We start from the raw sequence: 25,023 nt of genomic DNA, 5'->3' as shown, positions 1-25,023 counted from the left end.
TTGCTTTTCTCTTGCTGCTTTCAAGATCCTCTCTTTCTCTTTGACCTCTGACATTCTGACTAGTAAGTGTCTTGGAGAATGTCTATTTGGGTCTATTCTCTTTGGGGTGCGCTGCACTTCTTGGATCTGTAATTTTAGGTCTTTCATAAGAGTTGGGAAATTTTCAGTGATAATTTCTTCCATTAGTTTTTCTCCTCCTTTTCCCTTCTCTTCTCCTTCTGGGACCCTCACAACACATATATTTGTGCGCTTCATATTATCATTCAGTTCCCTGAGTCCCTGCTCATATTTTTCCATTTTTTTCCCTATAGTTTCTGTATCTTGTCAGATTTCAGATGTTCCGTCCTCCAGTTAACTAATCCTAACCTCTGTCTCTTGAAATCTACCATTGTAGGTTTCCATTGTGTTTTTTTCATCTCTTCTGCTCTACCTTTCATCCCCGTAAGTTCCGTCATTTGTTTTTTCAGACTTTCCATTTCTCCTTTTTGTTCGTTCCTTGCCTTCTTCATATCCTCCCTCAATTCATTGATTTGGTTTTTGATGAGGTTTCCATGTCTGTTCGTATATTCTGAATTAGTTGTTTCAGCTCTTCTATCTCGATTGAACTATTGGTTTGTTCCTTTGACTGGGCCATATCTTCAATTTTCCTGGTGTGATTTGTTATTTTTTGCTGGCATCTAGACATTTAATTACCTTAATTAGTTTATTCTGGTGATTGCCTTCACTTCTCTTACCTAGGGTTTTCTTGCTAGATGAATTTGTTGCTATCTGTTCTTTGACCTTCAGTTCAGCTTTTTCTGGACCTCTAGCTTAGGTTTTGTTTAACAGAGGATAATTTTTCAGTTCTTGTTTCCTTGTTTCTTGCCCTGCTTGTATGGTGCCTTTTCCCTCCCCACCCTTAGGAGGGTCTACCTAGGTATTATAGACTCCAGCAGGGTTTTCCCGGACTAAACTGGCCTCCTATCAGGGGCAAGGAGTCACCTGCGTCAGTTTTCCCTGAGGGTGAGACCCAGCAGGTTAAAAGACTTTCTTGTGAAGTCTCTGAGCTCTGTTTTTCTTATCCTTCCCAGTATGTGGTGCATCTGCCTGTGGGTCACACCAGCAAAAGATGTTGAGGCACTTTTAACTTTGGAAGACTCTCCCTGCTGGGGGCGTGGTGAAGATGGAGGAGAGGTTGTAGGCTGGTTTTAATGGCTTCAAATTGCCAAGCTGGGGTCTGAGTTCCTTGATGGAGGGATTCCACCTGAGTTGGGCTTCATCCCTCTCCTGGGGAAGGCACAGGTGGGAGACAGCCCTGAAAGCAGCCCGTTTCTGCCTATGCCTGGGGCATTTGCAGCCTGAGAAGTCCCGCTGCTGAATCCAGAGGCTGCCAAGTCTCTGTAGAGACACAGCCACTAAATCCTCCGTTTCCTCCCCTTTCCTCTTTTTCCGTGAGCCCAATGTTTGACCTCTGCCTTGACCAGGTTTAGAGTCTCTTTCCTTTCCCTCTGGGAAGCTGCCTGTGGGGGAGGGACGCCAGGCGTCGGCTGCCGTGGCTTGGGGAACTCACGGTTTTGGGGAGGCTTGCAGCCTGTCCAGCTGGTCCTGACTGGGGTACCCTGTGTGTCTGGTCACTGACGTGGCTCCGGGAGCTGTTCTGTACTGTTTCTGGTTATTTAGTAGTTGTTCTGGATGACAAACTAAAACTCGCACATTGCTAAGCCGCCATCTTGGCCCCTCACTCACATTTCCTACTCCTCTGATTTTAAATCATTTTATGTCACCCCCCAGGCCAGGCTCTATTCATTTTTTTCTGAGTGTTTAGATTTAGATAATTTACATTTTCATGATTTTAAGTTCACGGACCTTTCCTTCATCATTTAAACTGCTATTAGTCCCAGACAGTGAACGCTTCATTCTCAATATTGCATTTGTCAACTCTGGATTTTCATTTAGGACTTTTTTATATCTTCCATTCCTTTTTCCTCAGGTTCATGCTCTACTTTAAATCTGTGCGCAATAGTTTGTAATATTTATCTGAGCCATTTTAAAGTCCGTGTCTGCTAATTCATTCATGGTACTAACCTGTGGGCCTATTTCTATTGAATTATTTTTCTACTGATGAGGTAGTAAAATCAGAAGGGATATCAAGAAATAAAAACAGAAAACAGAAGAGAAAATTGAAGAAATGAATAAAAGGTTGAGAAGGTTAATATAATTAATAAATCTCTAGCCTGACTTTTCAGGAGAAAAAGAGAAAAGCACCAATCATGAAAGCCAAGCACATGAGCGATGTAATCACTACAGAGTCTAAAGATATTAAAAGGATTAAAATGGAATGCTGTGAATAACTCCATGACTGTAAATTCAACAACTTAGATTAAACGGACAAGTTTCTTGAAAGACACAGGCCATCAAAGCTCACTCAGGAAGAAACATATCATCTGAATGGACCTACATCTACTTAAGGAAGAAATAGCAATTGTACATAAATTCTTTCAGAAATTTAGAAAAGAGGAAATAATTCCCTAATCATTTATGGAATTATTTAGGGAAATAATTCCCTAATCAAATGTGGCAGCATTTCTTTGATATCAAAACCAGAGAAAGATATTTCATGAAAAGAAAATTACAGAAGAAAAGCCTATATAAACATAGATGCAAAAACACTAAACAGTTATTGAGTAAATACAAATCTACAAGGTACCTAGTACCAAGTGGGGTTTATCCCGAGAATATAAATGTATTTTAATATTTGACAACCCATTGGTGTAACTCAGCTTTTTTATAACTCAAAATTTGAGAAAGTATCTGATCATTAAAATAGACTCAGAAAAAGTAGTCTGCAAAATCCAACATCAATTTCCTGGTATTTAAAAAAAAACAAAAAAAAACTTGCAGCAAACCAGGAACAGAAGGGAATTTTTCTTGACCCAATAAAAGGCATCCAAGAAAAACTCCCCTTAAGATCAGTAATAAGACAAAGAAGTCAGCTCTCACCATGTGTGTTCAATAAAATTTAATCCAGGCCTTGCATCAGATATTAAAAAACACAGGAGAAAATACCTTTGTGACTTTGCATTAGGTAAAGTTTTTTTAGGGAAACAGCAAAAGCACAATCCATAAGGGAAAACACTGATAAATTAAAATTCCTCAAAATTAAAAACATATTTTTTGAAAGACACTGGTAGGAAAATGAAAAGTTAAACCACGGACTAGGAGAAAATATTTTCAAATAACATTCAAAAGTGGAAATGTAGGGTGGGCAACAGCGGCTCAGTGGCAGAGTTCTCATCTGCCATGCCGGAGACCTGGGTTCGTTTCCCACTGCCTGCCCTTGTTAAAAAAAAAATAAAAAAAAGAAGAAATGTACCCATAACTCATAAAGAATTCTCAAAATCCATTAATAAGAAAACAAAAGTATGTTAAAAACTGGCAAAAGATTTGAGCACACACTTCTCCAAAGATATATGGAATGGCAAATAAGCACATGAAAAGATGTTTGCGCTGGTTTGAAACTGTTTTGTACCCAAGAAAAACCATGTTCTTTGATCCTGATTCAATACAGTTGGGTGGGATCCTTTTGGTTAAGTTGCTTACATGGAAATGTGACCCACTATATTGTTGGTGGGACCTTTTGATTAGGTGATTTCCATGGAGATGTGTCACCACCTATTCAAGGTCAAAGGATCACTTACTAGCATCCTTTAAGAGGAAATCATTTTGGAAAAAGTTTCAGAGCTGGCACATACAGAGACATACGAAGACAAAGAAAGAAAATGTCCCCAGGGAAACCTTTTGAAACGGGAAGCTATAGAACCAGCAGATGCCAGCCACATACCTTCCCAGCTGACAGAGGTGTTTGGGACCCATCGGCCTTTCTTAAATCAAGGTACCTATCCCTGGATGTCTAAGTCTCGACATTTTTATGGCCATAGAACTATAAACTTGACTTAATAAATTCCCTTTATAAAAGCCAACCCATTTCTGGTATGTTTTTGGTACATCGCATTTCTGGAAGCTTTAGCAAACTAAAACTGTGCTCAATTTCATTAGTCATTAGGGAAATCCAAATTCAAATGAAAATAACAATGATAGACCACTACATACCTATTATAATACTTAATCTTAAATTTACTGATCATACCAAAGATGTTTATGATATGAGAAACAGGAGGCAATATTCTTTCAGAAAATTCTATCAATGGGTCAGAACTGAACTTTTTCTGTTCTTCATACTATGAAAGCCTACTTTCCCAACACAAACAAGTTTTTCTTCCCTAAATATTGTCATAAATTGTTTCTTGGGGATGGAGGAGAAAGAAGGGACAAATACTGTATATAATGCTACCTTAACTAATTTTCTTTATTGAAGATCATGATGTAAGACAGAGTTGCCACAAATATTGCTGTTGGATAGGAAGTTATTTTGGCCTTATTCAAGATGACAGAATTCTCTAGCATCATAATTACAGTGTTAAAAATTAACCTTTTCTTTCTGAAGTGTGAAAACTTAAATTAACTCTGAGTACACTCTGAGTCACCATTTAGCCTCTTATATTCCATGATATATATTTTAAAAGAATATCTCAGAACAAAGCAGATACAATTGATGCTGGGGGACCTTAAATAATTGGTACTGCAGTTCTCTAACTCTCCCTCACCAAACCCTCAAGTCAACGTTGCAATAGTATTTAAAACATTATTGATTATCAAATTTCATGCTTAAATTGTACAATATTTTCAGATGCTAGCTTGCTATTATGACATAAAATGCGTATTTACGTCAAACATGTACACATATAATTTTTATTCTCTACTTGAATATAACCCTGCCATTATATAACCTGTAAATATTTATGAGTAATAATTGTATCAATGAAAAGAAATATAATCGCCCATTTTTTGTATGAATAGCTTATATTTTAAAAAGGAATCTCGATAACGCATATATTAATTTATCGTTAGCATTTAGTTTGTGCATTTTTAAGAAAAATGATTAGGAATTTTGATTGGAAATATTTTGCATCAGAACAAAAGATTTTTAATCATGAATGCTGTTAGCTAAATCCTATTATTTTCCTGGAACTTTCGTTTTTATTCTCACAAACAAATAACAACGATGAATCATTTTTTAGTTTGTGCTGATTAAATAATGTACTTGTTGCATTTTACCATAGGTAATGAATTCTGAATTGTAGACTGTTAATATATTTTTGTTAACATGAATCAAAAGACCAAAAGAATAATGGAAATTATTTGTTTGCTTTTTAATTATGAAAGGAATTATTCCTATCTACATTACCTGCCAGAAGATTCAATCAAATAGCTGACTCAGTTTTTAAAAAACACAAAATGCAATTCAGTCTGCTTTAGGAAGAAAACAGAGTTTCCATTGGAGATTTGGCCTCCCCATTCCTCCTCATAAGGAAGGGAATTATGTTACTTTTAATAGCCAAAGAAAGCACTTGGAATACAGATGAGCCTTAAGAGAGGTGAAAAGCAGCATTTAAGAAAATGCCTGTGTAGTCTGGTGCTAGGTTTGATTTAAGAACAATTAAGCTTCCAACTTTTCAGTTTAGATTCCTATTCCTGTGGCTAAATTACTTAGGTAAGTATGTAGCATTGATTGGAGTTAGTGACCTGGGGATGTATTTTGCCTGTAACTGGAAAATACATGACATGAAATGCAAGCACTTATGAAATCTAAAATTCTTTTCCTCATTAAGAATTCCAAAAATAGTAAGCGCATTTGTGGGTGGAAGGTGAACAGCTTTAACAGTGAACGATTCAACAAATACAGTTTCTAAATGTGTTGTCAGAGCAATAGACATCAGACTTTCAGTCATAATTGGGACGATCTGTGGCATTCCTACTAATGTTAGCATATTGTAGCTGTGATATTGGTGTTATGATAAACTAAAAAAACTTGTATGGTTTCAGATGATTCTCCTTAATGAATGCGAAATTTGTGTTGCAGCAGTAATGCAGCTTAATGTTATTTATTTCCATTTTTGTATTTGTATTTAAATGGGAAATTGGCTGAATAATTTTTTAAACTTTATTTTGAAATACTTACAAACTTATGGGACAGCTATGAAAATAATACAAACTCCATTCAGAAAACTCCAACGTACCTGTGTACCCCAGATACCCAGATCTAACAGTTTTAATATTTGGCCTCATTTACCACATCATTCTATCAATCTGTTCATCCATCAATCCATCTATCTATTGCTTCATCTATTTGCCAATCCATTTTCTGAATACTTGAGTGTTGATTGCATATATAATGCTTGTTGAATACTTAATATGGCCATGTATATTTCCTAAGAACAAAGAAATTCACTTACGTAACCACTGTAAGTATAGTTAACAAATTCAAGAAATTTAAATTAATATAAAGCTTAAGGTCTATATTCCAATTTTGTCAGATGTCCCAGTAACGTCCCTTTGAGCCTTTTATCTTCCCTTGTTAAATCCCTCCCAGGATCACCTTTGCATTTATTTTTCACTCTCTCTTTAGTTGCTCATTCTTTATTTAAAATTGTGGGCACATATATACAACATAAACTTTTCCATCTCAACCACTCTGAAACATATCACTCAGTGGTACTGCTCCTATTTATACTCCTATTGCAGTACCCTCACCACGCTCCACTACTAAAATTTTCCCATCTCTCCAAGCAGCAACTTGAATTAATTCACTATTCCCCTTGCTCTCCCTGCCCGTGACAAATCGTACTCTAATTTCTGTCACTATGAGCTTGCATATTCTGAAATATTTTCTTTGTGGTTACTATGGGCTTAAATTTCACATCTTAAATCTATAACATTATTGTTTGCTTTGTCACCAAACTTAAGTTCAAATAGTATACACAAATTATGTTCTATAGTCTTCCTTTTCCCCACTTTGCATAGTTCTTGTCACATATTGCATGTCTATACCTTAGGAATTCAAAACCACTGATCTATCATGATATTTTATGCATTTGCATTTCAGATGCTATAGGAAACAAAAAGTGGAGTTATAAACCAAAAATGCAATAGTATTGACATTCATATTTGCCAATGGAATTACCCCTATGGGAAATTTTGATTTCTTTATGCGGCTTTGATCCATTTGTCTATTGTCCTTCCTTTGGAACTGCAGAACTTTCTTTAGCATCTTCTTGTGAGACTTGTCTAGTAGTGACAAACTCCCTCAGCTTTTGTTTATGTGGGAATGTCTTAATATCGCCCCCATTTTTGAAAGACACGCTTCATTGGCAATTTTTGCTCTCAGCACTTTAAATATGTTATCCAACTGTTTTCTTGCCTCCATCATTTCTGATCAGAAATTGGCACTTAATCTTAATGAGGTTTCCTTGTATGTGACATGTTATTTCTTTCTTGCAGCACTCAGAGTTCTCTCTATATCTTTGGTATTCAACAGTTTGATTATGCTAAGTTTCAGTTTGGGTCAGTTGGGTTTATCCCGTTTGGAGTTTGTTGAACATACTTGGATATGTTTATTTGTGTCTTTTGTTAAATGGAGAAATTTTCAGCCACTATTTCTTTGAATATTCTCTCTGCCCCTTTCTGTCTGTCTTCTCCCTCTGGGATAACATGATGTGTATACTGATATGTTTGATGGTGTTTCACAGGTTCCTCAGGCTCTTTATTCTTTCTGCTCCTCAAGACTGGATTAGTCAATTCCCTTGTTATCAAGTTCACTGATTCTTTCCTTTCTTCTATCAGCTCCAATCTGTTGTTGAACTCCTCAAGGGAATTTCCAGTTTTTGTATTGTGGTCCTCAGCTCTGTTTGTTTCCTTTTCATAATTTTCATTTCTCCGTTGATATTCTTTTTGTGTTCATCTATCATTTTCCTGATGTCCTTTAGTTCTTCTTCCATATTTTCCTTTAGCTCTTTGAGTATATTTACAATTTTTTAAAGTCTTTGTCATGTATGTCCCAGGACTGGTCCTCCTCAGTGATAGTTTCTAATGCTTTCATTTTCTCTTTTTCCAGGGCCATCACTTGTTTCTTCATACATTTTGTAATCTGTTGTTTACAACTGGACATTTTGATATTTTCGTGTGTTATCCTTGTAATTTAGATTCTGAGATATCTGCCCCTTAAGCTTATATCCAGCTAGCATTATAAAAGAGCTTTCCTTAAATGCCAGGAGCTGACAGGAAAAAAAAAAAAAAGGCAGGAGAAGGGGGAAAGTAAAACACTCTCCCCAGTCTTTGCAGATAAACCTGGTTAACTGCTCTCCTTCAGGGCTTATCCATACAATAAGTTCAGAGAATAGCACAAAGCCTAAACCCAGGGGCTGCTCTGATCTTTTCTGTGCATGCATATTATTTTAGGCATGCACATGTGGCCCTGGCAATTCCCCCACTTATACAGAAACAGATGTCCCCTCTTCCCTAGGAAACAGTTTCTTCACTGCCCAGGCGCTGCCACTATATGCTATATATATAGAGAGAGAGACAGCTGGTGTCTACATGAAGGGCCGGTTCTGGGATGGCTAATCCCTCAGATCACCACCAGACACACTGGACCAGACATATATGCTCCCATTATGTGCTTATGGGTTGTTCTGCTCCCTTGACAGGAAGAGGGACCTGAAGCAGTTCCGTGACAAGCTGGTAAGAGTAGGGGAGTGGCCAACCATGGTGCCATGAGATCCTTCCACTTTTAAGTAGACTTTTTCTTGGTTCACTGGAATCCTTTAAATGCTTTCTGGAGCTCTGAGAAAGATGTCTCTTCCAGTTCCTAATGGCTGTTCAAAACTTTGGTGAGGAACAGAGCCTTGAAGCATCTCACTCTTCCATCTTAATCAGGGAATGGTCTATTTCAAGTTTTAAATCACTAATTGTTTCCCAAATCAAAGATTACATTTATATTAGTCTATTAAAAATTTCCCCTTTAATAGTTTAATATTTATTCCTTTTGAAGGTCTTATGTATATATTCTCTCAAGCAAAATGTGCCTAAATATTTGCTTCTCTAATCAAATACATTTTTCTTTAATATCTTTAATAAAAAATTTATTAAAAGCTACCATTCTGAGTGCCTACTGCATGCTAGAATTTTTATATCCCTACCCAAAGCATCTTTAGAATCACATACTACATTGGAAATATACCCATCAAGCATCTGCCTCCATCGCATAGCTTGAAAGTGGTAAGAACCTAACTCATTCCTTTCGAGCTCCACAACCCATGACACCCTCACTTCACCTTATCATCTCCTATGCTGGTTTGAAACAGTTTTGTACCCCAGTAAAACCTATGTTCTTTTGATAGAATCTTTTGGGGGCATATTGACTATTGGGTGGAGCCTTTTGATTAGGTTTGTTCCATGGAGATGTGACCAACCCAATTCAAGGTGGGTCTTAATCCTTTCCTGGAGCCCTTTATGAGAGACAGCTGAGAGAAGTTACACATAACATGCCTCTGGGAGAAGCAAGAAGGACTCACAGGAGCTGAGAGGGTCATTTGAACCCAGAAGCCAGGAGACAAGGATAGCTGATGCTGCTATGTGCCTTCCTGTGTGACAGAGGAACTGTGGATGCCAGCTACCTTTCTTCTGAGAAGGTATCCTATTTTTGGGGCCTTAATTTGGACATTGTCATGGCCTTAGAATTGTAACTTGTAACTTAATAAATCCCCTTTGTAAAAGCCAATCCATTTCTGGTATATTGCTTTCTGACAGCTTTCGCAAGCTGAAACATCTCCCAATAGAAAATATCCAAACATCATTCTAGAATTAGATGGACAAATGTTTATAAAAGAAAAAATTAATTTTTTTGCATAAAAGCTAAGAATTTACTACATATAATGACTTTCATAAATATACATTAATTCATAAAAGTCTTCGAACTATTTATTTCCTCCTTCCTTTTCCTCCAATTCAAATTCAACAACTTATTTGACTATAGCACTATTTCTTAGGATTACTTTGTTACAATTTTGCTGAACTAAACTCATCAATATCACACAGAAGTAACATTCGCTTACTTGACCTCATAGCATAGGAAGAGCTAAGCTGGGTTAAAAGTGGCTGCATTAGGGTGGGCCATGGTGGCTTAGCAGACAGAGTTCTCGCCTGCCATGCCAGAATCCCAGGTTCAATTCCTGGTGCCTGCCCATGCAAAAAAAAAAAAAAAAAAAAAAAGGTGGCTGCATTAGTGCTGTACTATTATTACTTGGAAAGCTGTTTTAAGCAAAGAGATCTATCTGCTCTACTCTCTAAAGTAAGTGTATTCAAACAGGTGGTTCTGCAAAGAAAAGAAAATTTCTTCTAAAAAAAAGTATTTTTTTAGTAAAAAGAAAGCAGTTGCTACTGATTGTTCAAGTCCTGTCTTTTTTTCCCAGCACCTCTGGGCTAATTATAGAAAACCTAGGTGGTTGTTATGCATGTACATTTAGTATAATTGCCTTTTATTCACCACAGAATGAGGAAGGACCTGCATGGTAAACCAAACCATCTGTCAGCCAAACAAGGAACTGTTGTTTTTCCTTTCCTTTCTTACAGTTCTAAAGAAAAAGCTCTTGTTTATTAAAGGGAACATCAAGGTAGAAAATGCATAGAACTTATGAGTTATTGATTCACTATGGCAGCAAAACACAGAGAAACTATTTCAATAGAACCAGGACCTACAAAATATTCTGTGAGTCTAAATAGCTGATGTGGAAGAATGTGAAGTTGCAAAGTTTGCCTTGAGTCTGACATAAAATTATGGGTGATCTGACTGAGTCCTTCAAAATACCAGATCTCCTCCTGATAGTGCCAGAAATCCAGGGACGTCCACCAGAGTTCCCAGCCTCCCCCATCCTTGACATTTTTATTTGTTTTCACTGCACACATTTCACTTCCCCATGAAGTCCTCTATTCTCTGAAATACTGTATAGCTGATGCCGAATTTCTTCTGTTAGGAAATGTTTATTTGGGCAAAGAGATACCTGGCAGTGGGTTTGAGGAGTTTTTTCAAATGCTTAGTTCCTTCTAGGCTTCAGAGAGGCAGAAAAAGGCAAATCAGACAAGGCTACAGAGAAACAATTTTACCCCAAATAAAAAGGAATTCTGATTCCTTTTCTTTAACTAGTTTGCTATGTACAGAAACTATTTTCTCATTTAAAGTTCCAAGAACTTCATGAAATATATATTATATATATTATTATACTTTCCTACTAAATGAAAAAGATGTAACTCTGAAACTGTAGTTTATATGTTCAGAATAATCCAATAAGTGAGTGTGAGGCTAGTTATTGCTATAATTGCTTTCAATAGCATCCAAAAATTCTACAGCAACATTTGTTCAAGTTAAAACAAAAATTCAAAGCATTAATGTCTGTTCTTCCAATATGTTGTGATTTTTCAATAATAAACTGCAATAATAAAGCAATGATTATTGCACTGTCATTAGTATTTTTGAGACAATATTCAAATATACAATAAATCTGAATAAAAATAGTAAGTTACTACCAGTGACATAATAATATAATTATGCTTAAAATATTTTTATTAAAAATGAAGAACAGAGCCAACTTTGCTCAACAATATCAATCTTTAGTATTTTTTCTATTTTTCTATTGATTAAAGAGAACAAACTGAATTGGTTGGTTCTTTGCAAAAGGACAGCTTACTTTGGGATAAACTCATAAACTTATATGCCATTCTCAATTCTAAAATCTGCAGCAAGTTCAAAATGATAGACCAACAATTCACTTGATTTTGAGGTAGTCTATCCACAGATCCTTTATTGAAATTTTAATTAAAGTATCCTGACGGTGCAACCCAAACACACTGACTAAATCACCTGGCAATCTGCCTCGCTTTAATCATAATATCTTGAGGAAAAAAAGACATTAAAACTAGAAATCAATTGACCTGCCTAGATTGCATACTTAGAATATGTATGTTTGTACATGCACTTAGTATTCCTGTGCTAATTAATCTCATTTTAATTATTTTTTTATTTTGTGAATGTGCGTATTAAGCTACCTGGGCACTTTTAGACACAAGGGTATTTATATACCAAATTATATGAAATTTTGAATTTCAGATTCCCTGTCTTTAAGAAACCAAGGCATCCGTATTGTGTGTGTGAATACATAATAGCCATTCTAGTAAACTATCTTAGATAAACTGCATAATAACCAAATCTATCAAATTGTCTTAGATAAGTAAAAATGGATATATTGCTTTAAACTACCAAAAATCAAATGGGCTATAGGCAATCCCAATAGATAAATAAGAAAGTTGATAATTTCATTGACAATAACATAAAAAATTGCTTTTATTAACACCTAATGTGCATAATGATTATGAAATCTTAAGGAGTAGGTAGTTAGTACTCTTCCAAAATTATGGAATTACTATAATGATTACATTTAGGGATAGTATATACCATATCTAAATCTATTTTCATAATAAATATTAAGGCAACTTAAGTTATATATACAATTAGAACATATTTATTCAATTCAAAATTTCCTAAGAAAATAATTGACTGTATACTTTCATTCATATTGAAATCTAAGTTAAAATAAGGCTATTTTGACAGATGTGACTCAGGCCCTTCTAACTTTCAATAATTATACTTTTAGAAAAGTGTAATTAACAAAGGAACAAATTAATGGTGACTTCCAGATTAACTGAAAGCTATTTGATCGAAATGGAATGAGAACATTTTCTTGCCTAACTAAAAATATATATATTTGTATATAAATGGCCAGAATTTTAAAGTCAGAAAATTAAGAAGTAAGATGACTAACAAAAATTTGTATAGAAAATGCCTCTTAAAATCCCAGGATCTTTATACTTTCTTACATTCATCTAGCCATTCAACAATCATTTATTGGAAATTGTTTATTCCTAGGAATTCAATGGTGAATAATAGAGAGCAGTCTATGTCCTTACTAAGTCATAAGTAGCCCCTTCTGCTTGTTCTTAACTGAGAAGACAAAAGCAATAATTTTTATTTTAAAATAAGTACTAGGGGATATTTCTATAAAGATTCAGGGATATTTCAATAACTATGCATGTGTATTTATATGGTAACATGCATTTTAATAGAAGCTAATAAGTTAATTTACAACTAAGAAATTTGGAATATCTGTGGCTATCATTGAAAATAAAAAGTTATTTGTGCATCGTGAATGTAATTAACAGTGCTGTATTATACATATTTGAATGTGGTTTAAAGGGGAAATTTTAGACAGTTACATGTTACTAGAATACAATTTTTAAAAAAGAGTCATTTGTGACTCCAGAAAATGAGGTAGGAGTAGACCAGTATCTGAACATGAATTTGTAATGTGTGCCAAACTCCTTTGCATTCTTAATACAAACCAGGTAAGAGATAATAATGGGTTTTTAAATAAAATGCCTTAAAGGAAACATTTGCAGAATATAGATCAAGGAAACTTTTATAATTATGTATTCATTCCAAAATAACAACATGAAGGATGATTTACACCGAATTGTTTTGTATTTGATAAACTATACTTGGTTACTTATAACTAGGAATCAAATGAATATACCCTTTCAATAATTAACTATAATATACCTATGAATAAGTTTAATCAAGGAAGTGCAGGTCCTGTACATGGAAAACGATAAAATATTTTTGAAAGAAGCTAATGAAGACTTAAATAAATGGACAGATATCCTGTGTTCACAGATTGGGAGACTATAATGTTAAGATGGCTATAATCTTCAAATAGATCTACAGATTCAATGCAGTCCCTATCAAAATTCCAATTGCCTTATTTTGCAGGAATGGATAAGTTGATTCTAAGTTTCACATGGAAATACAAAGGACTCTGAATAGACAAAACAATTTTGAAAAAGAAAAAGAAAGAGGACTAGCACATTCTTATTTCAAACTGAAAGCAAAGTTACCATAATCTAAAGAGTACCCACATAAGGATAGACATAAAGATCAATATAATAGAATTGAGAGCCTAGAATAAAACCATACATCTATAGTCAACTGACTTTCAAAATAATGATGCCAAGACTTTTCAATGGAGGATCAATGGTCTTTTCAACAATTTGTGCTGAAACAATTGAATATCCACATGCAAAGAATGAATTTGGATCTCCACATAACATTAAGTACAAAAATTAACTTAGAATGGGTCAAAGAGCTAACTGCAAGAGCTAAACTATCAAACTCCTAGAAAGAAACATAGGTATAAAGCTTCACAAAATTGGATTAGGCAATGGTTTCTTAATGAGACACCAAACACAAACAGAAAGAGAAAATACAAAGACTCCATCAAAATAAAAAAGCTTTTGCATGCCAAAGGACACTATCAAGAGGGTGAAAACACAACACGCAGAATGGGAGAAAATATTTGCAAATCATATATCTGATAAGGGTCCAGTATCAAGAATATATAATATTGTTTTATACTTCAACAATAAAAACAGCCCAAATAAAAAGTGGAGAAAGGTTTTGAAAGCACATTTCTTCAAAGAAGATCTATGAGTGATCAATAAGCACATGAAAAGATGTTCTATTTCATTAGTCATTAAGGAAATACAAAGCAAAGCCACAATAAGATATCACTTCATACCCACCAGGATAGATATAACTTAAAAAATGGAAAATAAGTTTTGATGAAGATATGGAGAAACTGGAACCCTCAGGTGTTTTTTTGCTGGCAGTAATTTAAAATGATATGTTGCTATAGAAAATAGTTTGACTATTCCTCTTATTTTATAATTAAACACGGAATTATCATGGGCCCAGCAGTTCCATTTCTAGGTATATACTTAAGAATTTAAAACTCAAATTCATACAAAAACCTGTACAGAAAATGTTCACAGCAGCATTATTAATAACAGCCAAAATATGGACATGGTCCCAAAGTTCATCAGCTAATGAATGGATAAACAAAATGTGTATGTTCTTATGATGGAATATTTTTTTATCTTAAAAAAGAATAAAATATTGATAAATGCTCCACCATGGATGAACCTTGAAAACACTATGTTAAGTGAAAGAGGCCAGTCAATAAAGATCAAATATTGCATTATTCTCTCTATAGTGAATGTCCAAAAATAAGCAGATCCATTCAGACACAAAATAGATTAGTGATTTCTGGGATTGTGGGAAAGGGGGAACTGAGACCTAGGGTTTCTTTTGGGGTGGTAGACATGCTCTGGAATTCAACAGTGTTGATAGTTGCAAGGCATTGTAAATATACTAAAAAACACTGAATTGTACTTTTAAAAAAGGTTAAAATGGTGAATTTTATGTTATATGTACTTCATTTCAATGTATTTTTAAAATTCATGACTAAGGAACTTTCAGAAGTACATTTACAGATTGTTGTTTACAGCATAGAGACACAGATGCCCTGCCATTGTCTTTAGCCTCATTTTCAAGATCGCTAAAACACCTCCTTTACACCTGCAATAATTAGTTGCAGCTAATTATTTGACGTTTGTGATGACATTCTACTGTGTCATGGCTCTGTGCCTTTGCTTAAGTTGCTTCTTATACCTGGAATTCATCTTTCCTAGCAACCTCCTAATACTTACTCATTTTTCAAATCTCAGGTTAATCAGTTAGGACGGTATCCCTGATCCTTGATTTGACCTACTTGTTTCTATTCTCACTCCCTTTGCACTAGCAGTCATAGTTCTTATGACTGGTTTATCAGAATATTTCCAGGACTAAACCCCTAGTTCCTTGATGTCTAAGTTCCTCCCAAACCCAACAAAGTCTTGACACAAGGTGTCTACTTATATATTTGAAAACTCAGGAAAAGAAAGGTGAAAATGAGGGGTGGGGGGGTGGGGGTGGGGAGGGAGGCTTCTCAGGTTTATATATGACTTCATAGACTACAGAACACTTTAACTTTGCAAAATAAATAACATAGGAGAGAGTTCAAGCAAAAATATTATTAGGAATTTGAGGAAAGAATGATGGGGAGATCAGAAAAAAATTCATGAGTGAATACTTGAAAGATTGACTGGGTTTTTACCAGTTTGGAGGGACATCTCAGGGATTAGACCTGTATAAACTAATGCACCCCACGCAGGAAAGCCTCGCATATGTTCAAGGGATAGAAAGTGTAATTTTAATGTATTTGGGGTATAGACGGGAAGTCTCAGAGGATAATGTTGGAAAATAGATTGTGATCATGGTATAAAAGGTCTTTGGCATGCGATGGAGAAGTGTATAATTAATTCTGAAAGCAATAGAGAGCCATTTAAATTTTTTATTCCTTTGAGATATACCTAAATCTTGACTTGAGAAAATCAATTAAAAGTCTGTTTCATCATTAGAAAAAAATAGTTAACCAATGTTTGACTTGTTAACTTAATTACAAAATGGTTGATTATTTCAAATGCTTAATAAAGCATAAATATAAATATATGAAATAATCATGCACTCATCTAGCCCCTATAATATAGTATAGACAGTTTGAAAGATGAAGTTAGCTGGTTTAATTTTGTGGCTCCAAAGACCCTAGCCTTTATTCTCATACAGAAAAGGTAATCAATGGATGTTTCCTGATTACATGCAATCCTGAAGTTGCTACTCATAGCACTGGCCTGGAATAAACATACAAAACAGAAATGAAACTAAATCTATTTTAATCTTTTCTCTGGGTTTCTTTTTTATCAGCTTCTCAAAGCACTCCAAGATTTTTCAAAGGCATAGGCAATCAATATAAAGAATAACATTCATGCTCTAGTACGGGAAAAATATATTTTGCCTTTGTGAAATGTCTTCCTATTTGCATTCTCGATAAATAGCATTTGATGAATTTAAGAAGATTTGTATTGTTACTATGATATTAAACTATTTTATGAGTTTCCTATTTGTATTGTTACTATGATATTAAACTATTTTATGAGTTTCCTATTTGTATTGTTACTATGATATTAAACTATTTTATGAGTTTCCTATTCAAAATAGTAATTTTTATTTTGTTTGAAAAGTAGTCCCTATGTTCCCTACATTCTATTATCCCCATAGGCAGAGGTACTTATTCCACTTAGATAAAATTGTTTGTGCTAACAGCAGGCTATAAAGATGAAATGTTGTTGCTGCAGAGCTATGCAAGAGAATGTACTATTCCTGTTTTATAGTCAAGATAGCTTTAATTGTGTTTTTGAACCTCTTGCTTGATTGGTTACATTGTGGATAACATGATGCAAGAGTAGGGGACACGGATTGGGTCAGCAAATGACAAAGTCCAATGCAATTCCACTATGAATCTAACTGAAACCTGTATCTAATATTTTTAAATACTTCTATGATAGGGACATCACACTCCTTCTTGACTTAAGCATTATATTATTTTCTTGCTTCATCAACATTATTGCAATTATAGACCAATCAAATAAAAAAACAGATCAACAAAATTATCAAGAAGATTTATATGCAGAAAAACTATACTAGAAGAACGAAGGAGAGTAGACTTTCAGAGGTGTCAAAAAAAAAAAAGAGCTCTGCTTTGTAGGAATTTACAATTCTTTTCAAATGAGCAACCACAGTCTTCCCTGAGAATAGGAAAAACAAATTTGTACCTGTGTGATATGTCTGTGAATATTTATCCTCAATGTTCCAGCCATGTGTTAGCAGGATGACAAATATATATCAGGCTTCCAATGTACTAGACACCCATAGGAGACTAATACAAGATGTTACTCATTAAGGAAGGAAACATAAATGAAGTATATGATGCTGCCCTTGCCCTCATGTAGCAAGGACAATTTTAAGTAACATGTCTCTTGTTCAAGGTAGCATGGTGCTTAGATGTCTCTTGTCCAATACTTTCATTTTATGAATGAAAGAACATGGGGTTCAAGTAGTGCTGGCAGGTGTGGAATAAGGGAGAAAGTGTCAATTGCCAAAGACTAGATTATGAGCCTGAAGCCTAGAATCTATGTCTTCCAACACCATAGTCTGGGCTGATCTTATTGTGTAAAACACTGGCTCTAAGGCCACAATCCCCAAATAGCCCAATATACGATTTATTTTAAGAGCCAACTAAACATACATGCAGCCCATTCCTTAGCTTACTTAGCAAATTAAAACTGAAATTTGCCCTAAAAAACAGCTGAAGAAAAACACAATGTTTACCCAGTGTGAAACAGCCAAATATTATTGTTCAGAGAAGGAAAGAGCAGCATGAGAGAAAAAACGTAGGATTCCTCTCTAGGATGATTTCACAACAGAGTAACCTACCTGAGAGAATGATACCCTAATGAGACATTTCAGCTATTGAGGTGATGTTTAGTTTGAAATCAGTAAAAATTAATCTTCTTGAAATAAGATTTTCTACCAAGTTTGGGAGCCTAGTAGATGATAGAAACTGATATGAACAGAGAATTTGTTTAGCTTTTAAACTAATTCATTCCCATTAACTACTTTCCAGAGTCACCACTGTCAAGGGGATTTTACACCACAGAAAACACTACATCTTGACACCAGATTTCTTATGGCATTCATAGGCATCCACCAAAATGTGTCTAGATAGGAGGAGAAACAATTCTGCACTTGTTGAAACATCTCCTCAAATCATCATTAATTTTACTTTTTAAAATGTTATTAGAAACAGGGTGAAATTTGATATTTAACTTTAAGTTTGTATGGTTTCTCCTGCCTCCAATTTTTGGTTTCAGGCAAATCTCACATTCCATCATCATTGTCAGCCCTGAAGCAGTTAGTGAAATTATAAAAAGGAACCATCACCACAATCACCACAGCAACAAAACCAAAACTCTGTGACATCTAACCCATATTGTACTATATATGAATACTAGAGTTATTTTCTCGGTAATAAGTTACTTTACATTATAAGTTTTCATGTAATAAAATTTAAGCATTTAAAAATATCAATTATCAAAGTTTTACAGTATTTTTTAATGAAAATACATCATAGTAATCCTTGATATTCTTAGGAACTTTATCCTAATACCTATGCAAACCCTGAAATATTTTCACCTATCTAGTGAACAATTCCTAAAACAAATACAATAAGGTAAACTATGTGGCACAATCTGTGCCTCAAATGTTTAAATTGTGCAATAGATGTTGGGGAGTGGCTATCGTGTCTTATCATCTGCCATTTCTCCTCACACATTGGCCTTTATCATTAAAATTTGTATTGAAGATAAATAGCAAACAATTATATGATCTTCATACTTGTGTTCAAATAAACTATGCCACAAGTGTTAACACCAAAAGAGTTACCCTGGTTTCTTATTTTCAGAATCATGATCTCAAGAATTAAAGTTGACAGAAGATAACCTTTAATTTAATGTGTTTATCCTCAAAACATACTACCTAACAAAAAATCATCAAATAAAATGACGCTGTGGGAAAAACATAAAGAGTAATAAAAATAAATACCTCAGGCATACAAAATGCTTGAAAGAGGGGCAGCCCTAGTTGGTCTGATATGCATGTGTATTTTCACATTTAAGATCATCTAAAACTGTAGTTTTCAAACTTCCTCGGGAGATTAGAATAGGTACAAAGGCCTCTTAGCAATGCATCAACCAATAATTGGCAAGGCTTTGTGAAGCAGCGTGATTAAAAGTAGCATACATAGGGCGGGCCGCGGTGGCTCAGCGGGCAAAGTGCTTGCCTGCTATGCCGGAGGACCTCGGTTCGATTCCCGGCCCCAGCCCATGTAACAAAAACGGAGAAACAAAATACAATAAAACAAGAAAATGTTTAAAAGATGTTTTCCTTTCTTCTATCTTTCCTTCCTTCTCTCTGTCTTTCCTTTAAAAAAAAAAAAAAAAAAAAAAAAAAAAAAAAAAGTAGCATACATAGTGGTTAAAACATGAGTTTGAGAATCAAAGAAACAAAATAGAAATATCAATGTCAATACTTACTAGCTGTATGACTTTGAGCATGTTAACTAATCTTCTAAATCTGTTTCCTGATCTAAAATGGATATGTAATTTTAATAAAACCATACAGTTGAATGAGAAATATATGAGATAATATATGCAGTGTTTAGAACAGAGTCTAACATCAGCCCCCCCAACATTTGCTAACAGATGATCGATGCATTTTATACTATGCCATTTCAATATATGGAATTTAATATTGGAAAATGTATAATGAAAGCACTGAATGTGAGACTACTTGGAAGTTAAGAGAAAGCAAAAATCCCTTTTGTACTGTTTACAAGGCTTATATAAAATGCTTAGGCCACACAAATGACTTCAACAACAAAATCTTCTTATCTGTCGTTCTAAATGCTTAGGATGAGGCATTCTTCTTGTCTTGTTGACTTACTGGGTATTTTTTTTTACCAGGAAGCAGTCCTGGTTCTCAGGCTATGGTAGTACTAGGCAAAGTTCAAAATGACCAACAGTAGGAATGCAGGAATGTATTGTTTACATTTCACCCCTTCCGCTCTACAGATGAAAATTTAATCTTAAAATTTTAATGTAAACTATTCCTGCTAGTAATACCTAAAGATTGTAATGTCAATGTCAGAAGCAAATATTTCCTGCTGACATAATCCTAATAGTTAATTTTAAGATCTGCCCTCATCTGGCAACAAGTTGAGGTACAATTGCATCCCATCTTTTAAGTTATGAACAAATAAGTGGCAAAATGATTTTTTGAGTAGTAAACCTCCAGGAATACAGAAAACACAAAAACATACACAAATATCCTAGACTTTTATAAACTTCATCATTGGACACCAATTTATTTTCTTGGATATATACTAGATCATCAATCACTGAAGAATGCTGGAAAGAATATATTTCCTAGAATAGGAAAAAACAAGACATTCTTTTATTATCCAAGCTTATGCTATTCTCATGCTATTCTTGTCAAACAATTTAAAAGCAATCAATATGTTTGCTTTTGTGACAGGCAGTTGTTACTGTAATTGTCAATAAATCAATAAAATCAAAAGTCAATACATGTGATCAGTAAATCTTTTGATCTAACTTGAGACCCTGTCTCTGGTTTATGAAAATATTAAGATATGAAAATATCTTATTAAAGATCTGAGCTTGAAAGGGAGCATTAAAAAGTCTTTAGAATTTGATCTGAAACTGTATTCTTTGGGAAAAATTATGATTCTGTAAGTAGCATAATAAAAAAAGAAATAAAATGATGACTGTTAGGATGATAGATTTTTACATGCTTAGCCCTATTAATTTGTGATATCCGACATCCTTTTGTCAGAGAAGGTACAGAGGCTCAATGAACATATATCTTTAAAAGGCATATCACTAGTAAGCAGCCAAACCAGAATCAACTGTAATTGAAGATCATTAATCTAACTCATAAGATGGATTTCACCACCTGAAGTACTGGTTGGAGGAAAAAATGTCAGTGTGTATGTGATAGAATTAAAGTACAGAACATAAGACTGAAGCATTTCTAGATTTATGTAAAAACCCAGGTTTCAATTATTTGCATTGGAAAATGAGAGCTGATTATCTTAAAGCAACAGACCATCATCTGTGTAGCCTTTTACTGTCCATAACCCTAGCCAGCTGCTGCCTCCAATGCCCACCATTTACAAATATTCCTTAAACCAGATATTTAGTCAATTACTTCTCCAGTCTTAGTGAATCAAGGAGTAAGGATGTGTCATTGAGTATCTTAAGTACCTGAGGAAACCCATAAATACTTTAGTGTCCTCAGTATTAAGAACAGTATTTTTTCTCCTCCATGCTTAGGTCAGATGCTACAAGTGAAGCCATACCACATAAAGAAAATTAAAATATATTTGAAATCAGATAGAATTAGGTTTGATTCCCAGCTCAAAGTTTCCAGTTATAAGACCTACAAAAATTTATTTGCAGGGCGGACCACAGTGACTCAACACGCAGAGTTCTCACCTGCCATACCAGAGACCCGGGTTCACTTCCCAGTGCCTGCTCATGCGAAAAAAAAAAAAAAGTTATTTGCAAAAAGTAGAGATGTGAATATAAGAGTCTGCCATATTTCTGGGTATACACTAAATCAACATTATATGGCTATTCTTTTTATTCTTTAATTACTAACAGGATATGTACCTCAGTTTCTAACATCTAGAAATCCCATTCCTCAAGTGGTCAGAATCCCTACCATCAACTCCAGCTCATTTCATGACAGTCCTAATGATATATTTTTCTTTTCTTTCAAGTCTACCACTGTGGCATAGCTGGAATCTGGTCCTCATATGTCCTGCAATTGTGTATGTATTATTTCCCTCTATGGCTGTGAAGCAGACAAACCTGAAATTTTGTAGCAAAAGTAACAATCATTTAGTTATGTCCAAACTTTATTGATCAGGAATATGAGAAAAGCACAGCAAATATGGCTCATTGTTATTCCATAAAGACTGGAACTCCCCCTGGGGTTTCTCAACTGGTTGAAGATGGCTGTGACAGATTGACAGGTGCCATATGCCCACAGCCTCCATTCTATATGTTGGTTGGATTCTCCAGTTGTTCTTGAAATCATTGGTCATCTCTTTGTGGTCTAGAATGAGTTTGGTATTCTTCGTTCACATTTCTGGTTCCTGGCCTAGAAGCGTTTAATCAGCTAGGGTTGGGCAGGCATCTAACTCTTCCACTGACACCCTGTATGGTCTAGTTCCTTAGAATAATCAGACTTCTTACATAGTAGCTGACTTCGACTGTCCAGACAGAAGTTGGAAGACTTCTAAAGGCAGCCTTGGAGTCACAGAATGCCATTTCTGCCTCATGCTACTGGTCAAGCAAGTCTACTAGACAATTCCAAACTTAAGGGAAGGGGAAATAGTCTTACCTTTCAACTGCAGAAATAACAAAGAATATTATGCTATCTTACAGCTACCACAAGCTATCAGGACTTCTCATCAGGAAGTATAGAAGAATTTGGTTGCCTTGACTGCCTTTAAGTCCGTATACTAGCAATCTCCAATTTTTAAAATGAATTTTTCTAACACTGTGGACTCCTCAAGCATGTTATTTTACCTATACACATTTAAATTTCTTTATCTCTTATTGGAAACAATGGTGGCAATTCACAAAGGTTAATTTGGATTATAGGCAATGCTCAATATATACCACTCAATAAATGATAGCTGCTATTATCATCATCTTCATCCTCATCTTCAGTATTATAATTATAGTACATTAATAGATACTGTCTTCCTAAATCAAACCCATATCCCATACACCCCTTTGATCTTTGAACTTCAGAGGACTTCGCCATCACCACAAAGGACAAATCCATGGTTTAGTATACTACCCACCTCTTATTTTCCCTTATCACAAACACGTTTTCATAACCCCCAAATAACTTATGTTCAAGCGTACCTGAATTATAGCAACGTAAATTATGCTATCAGAATTTTTCTACAATTTAGTTGGATAAGCATGGACAAATTGTCTGGTGCCCCAACAAATTGAGACATTGCCACATCTACACGCAAATGGAATGTTCTTTGAAGCCATTCAAAATTCTCAGCATCTTCATCAATCTTATTTTTAAGTTTAAATTCTATACAGGCCTTGGAAAATTACAGCCATGAACTACTAATATTTTCTCCCTCATATATACTTACATTTACTATTTTATATCCAAGTGAACTCAATACCTGGAGAAGGCTTATCCTGAGAAAGTTCAAGAAAGAAGCCTTGCCCTCCCACTCATGTCAGTTGTTGATCAGGGTTATGGTAAAACATCTGAATTCTTTTATAGAATTCAATCCCGGAAATGCCTGGGTTTTGAGGCAAAGAGACATCCTTGACTCTTTTCCAGTTTCTCTTTGTGCAAGTAACTGTCAAAGAGTATTGATAATTTAGTGTTAGGTGTTTTCCTTTCTTCATGATTTAGTTACATTGGAGAATTCGTGATTAAATACCTAAAAACAGCTCTCCTACTGCTCCTTGGGGGTCATATTTTTATAACTATATACTTTTTGGCAGTCTAATTAGGTTATCAGCCATGGTTGCAAGTAAAAAATAAAACAGTAATCACATTTGAGTCTAAAGGTTTTTAAAATGAACAAGCCAATTTACCTAGTGATGATAATAACTGTAGGTCTTTTCATAGCTGAATTAATCAACCCTCATACATACCAAATTCATGTGTGTTACAGAACTAAGCAATAATTTATACACATCATTAATTAACTAGGAGTATGTAAATATTTTTAAAATCCCATTATGTAGTGAGGTTTAATCCAAGTTACAAAGGCTTCAAACAACTCTGATATATTGTACTTGTGCTCCGTGGACACTGCCTATACTGAGTACACAAACCCAGTTGGAAAGAATGATCTAAGCAGTGTGGCTGCAATCAATTCCAATCAAATTATGTTAATGTGAAATAATATTATTAAACTTTACTTCATGTACAAATTTTGATATAGTTTGAATGCCTCTCAAGGGATGGGTATATATATATATTTAGAAGAAACCTGAATGAAGGAAACATAAGTAGTGTTAATAATGTTGCCAAATTATGGCACAACTCTCACTAGAAAACATAGTACTCGGCTTTTTTGAAAGAGTTAAGCCTGCATATTTTTAGTTGCAAATATTAAGAAATAGTCAGGAATACATGCCTCACATGAACTGTGATCACCCTCCATCTTCAATGTATGCTTCTTTCTCTATCTGCAATGAATTAAATAAAACAGGATTATTACTTAGAGCATGCATCTTTACTTCCTTCCACTTCATTTTTTTTTACTATCCTCCTGCAACCCCCTTGATATTATGTCTATTACTATATAACTAGAATTAATGATGCATATGAAACAAATAACTGTACAATCTTATAAGTTAGATACCATTAGTATGTCCATTTTACAGATGAGGAATTGGAAACAGAGAAAGTAAGTAACTTGCTCAAGTATTCACAAACCTATGCGTTTTTGGACAAATAATTACATGCATTAGTTTTCCATTACAGCCATAACAAAATATTGCATCTTAAAACAACATACACTGTTCTCTAGAATAGAAGTCTGACACAGGTTAAAATCAAGCTGTTGGCAGGACTGTGTTCCTTAAGAGGAGCTGTGGGTAAGACTTCAATTCCAAGCTCATTCACATTAT

General features: G+C 34.7%; 1 protein-coding gene across 2 annotated transcripts in view; it reads right to left on the bottom strand.

The window, feature by feature from the left end:
- Positions 1-20,942: 20,942 nt before the first annotated feature.
- The window catches only part of LOC143653903 (endogenous retrovirus group K member 8 Gag polyprotein-like), a 154,438-nt gene continuing 150,357 nt past the window's right edge, over positions 20,943-25,023 (bottom strand). For both annotated transcript variants that reach the window (XR_013161605.1, XR_013161606.1), the window contains one exon: positions 20,943-24,579. The gene's annotated coding sequence lies outside the window, so the exon portion shown is untranslated. The remainder of the gene's footprint in view (positions 24,580-25,023) is intronic.

This window comes from Tamandua tetradactyla, chromosome 13, assembly GCF_023851605.1.
Source record: "Tamandua tetradactyla isolate mTamTet1 chromosome 13, mTamTet1.pri, whole genome shotgun sequence".
NCBI classification, from domain to species: Eukaryota; Metazoa; Chordata; class Mammalia; order Pilosa; family Myrmecophagidae; genus Tamandua; species Tamandua tetradactyla.
This window is presented reverse-complemented; position numbering and strand designations above follow the sequence as displayed.